Raw genomic sequence first — 2,723 nt, forward strand, 5'->3', positions numbered from 1 at the left:
ATATGGAAGTACTTTATTTTCATTACATACACATTACTCCTTTAAATTCTGTACTGATTAGAACAAAAGCTATGTAGTTTAAATTTATTTTCAGAGATTGTGCAATCAAACTAATTTTCAAGGTAACAATGAACATTCTGAGTAATGTTTTTCATGAAGTTATTTAACAAGAAGAAAAACAGCACTTTATGATAGTTGTCTTCCAATGTTTATTAATAGATTCAAATTTCTACAGGAATAAATAGTAGTAGTTACTTTAGAAAACTGCTTTAAAATTTCTTTATATTATGGGTTAATGTCATCCAACAGATAATTTCATTGTAAATTATAGTTAATGGCTCTTTATTCATGTTACTGAGGAGGGGCAACTATGATATATATCATATTGTTATACTTTTAGTTATTTTATATTTCCTTCCATGCATCACTTTAATTTGAATTATTTATTTTTATTTTATAGTCAAAGAAGGTGAAAATACTCTAGTGATTTTGAAATAATTTTTTTAAAGGGCAGCTACAAATATTCTTTTACCAGTGACCTTTAAGATTGTTTATTGATCAAATTTGAGTTCATCTTCCACTGCAGCATAGCAAAACACTATCACTATCCCATAGATATTGCTTCCTTCCCTTCTAGCTCTAGTTCTTCACTCTGGCCTCTTTTCTCCTATGTACTGTGCTGTTTCATGTATTCCCATTTGAGAGACAAAAGTGGATGAAAACAGTCGACCTAAATAGGTATAAATATTGTATGATATGCCCATATTGCCTTGTAGCTTCAAAAACAAGTTATTTGCATATTTCATAGAATTACAGAATCACAATATTGCAAGATTAGAAATGTATAAGTATAATGCACAATAGTGTTTTGGATAAAGAATTGTTGGTATCAGTATTTTTTTTCTTTTTTTTTTTAATGCTTATTAGCCACTTGTATATTCCCCCCCGCCCCCTTTATTTTCAGTATTTTTTTCCAACCTTAGTTTTCCTTGAGGTACAAAATAGAGTTGAGTTTAGCTTGCAGGTTGATCTTACAAATTTATCTCCACAATGTGAACAATCACTTATGATAATTTAAAAAGTAATGTATGTGGTCTTGGTGAAAAAATAGACTTATGAGAGAACAGGGAAGACAGAGTGATACATTAAAGTTTATTGTGTCTTGAGTATCACACCCAAGCAAATAGAATCATGTGATAATAGCTACTTGTTATTGCCTTATCTATCAGCTGATCTTATGTGTTCCCTCCTGAATGGATGTTCCCTCACAGAAAAACAGTCATGGATCCCAGACTAAGATATTACAGAAGGTAGATTGTCTTCCTTTTAAGAAGAATCTGGGGTAATTATGTGAAGCCGTTCTGTTCTTATGAACAGACAATCCAGAGACCTTAAAGCAAGCTATGAGTAGAAGTTCAAAGCAGAGTGTAAAGTTTAGTTTCCCTGTAATTATTTAAGAACCTCCAATCTTACTGGTCACTTTTTAACTATGCATATTAGAAAAAGAAAATGGGCAAGATGAAACCAAACTTTGTCAAATTTAATTGTGAAAGGCTTCTGATGCATTTCTCCATAAAGTACAAATCAATAATCAAAAATCAATAATTATTGTGAATGAAAATATTTCTCCTTAAAGTTTTTTTCATTCATTTCCATTTAATATCACCTTCTCTTTGCTCTGTCAAATACCAATGATTTATCAAGGCATTTTGTAGCATTTTTGAACAAGCAAATTATCTAATTCATAAGAATTTCATTTTTCAATTTGTGGTAGTCTTTCATGAAATAAATCCAAGATCTATTTTTATGTAAATTACACATTTAATGATAACTATTTAAATATAACTGAATATTTAATTCTTGCAAGTTTTGGATATAATGAAGTATCTCTTATAATTTCAATTCAATTCAATTCAATAAATATTTATTGATGATCTACTACTTGCCTGGCTCTGTTTGGAATTCTTGGGACATGTTAATGAAGAAAACAACAAACTGTTATCTTCATGTTTCTTATATCTTAGCATAAAATACATTCCATAGTTCTGTTTCACCCATGAAGAGTTTTCATTTTTTTTTCTATGATATCCTTTCTCACTAGTATCACTGGAAAATTTTCCAGGGACGATTGTTTTACTATCCAACAAAAGTAATAACAAAACAGTAATACTTATGTGGTGTTCATGTCCTAGGCACTGTTCTAAGCATACTACACATATTAACTCATTTGAGCTTCATTACAAGTCTATAGGAAGGGCATTATTTTTAATCATCCCTATGTTATGGAAGAGGAAGCACAGAAATAAAGAGAACTCAATCATCCAAGCTTGATCAGTTACCAATTGAAGTCCTAATCAAATCCAGGCAGCTTACTCTTAAAGTCTGTGTTTTCCCAATATATATACCTGTTCAAGATCTCTTCAGAAAGGCATATGAGGCATTCGTCTTAATGTAGTTACTTTATCTTTTCAATAGCAATCTAAAATTCAATACACAAGCTCTTATCTAATTGAAATTATGGTATATATTTAAAATGTATGTAACGGCATCATATTCCATTGATTAATTCTCAGAGCACAGAATTTCTTCCTATCTTAATCAATTTAACTTAATCACATGGCCACTGATTTGAAATGCCTCTCTTTAATACTGAACTGATCATTCATCATTTTAAATCAGAGAATTCACATCTGTTAAAAAATACTTAAACTTTCCCTAAATGT

This window comes from Carlito syrichta, unplaced genomic scaffold (genome assembly GCF_000164805.1).
Source record: "Carlito syrichta isolate Samal-C Ts95f unplaced genomic scaffold, Tarsius_syrichta-2.0.1 Scaffold126743, whole genome shotgun sequence".
In the NCBI taxonomy this organism is placed as follows: Eukaryota; Metazoa; Chordata; class Mammalia; order Primates; family Tarsiidae; genus Carlito; species Carlito syrichta.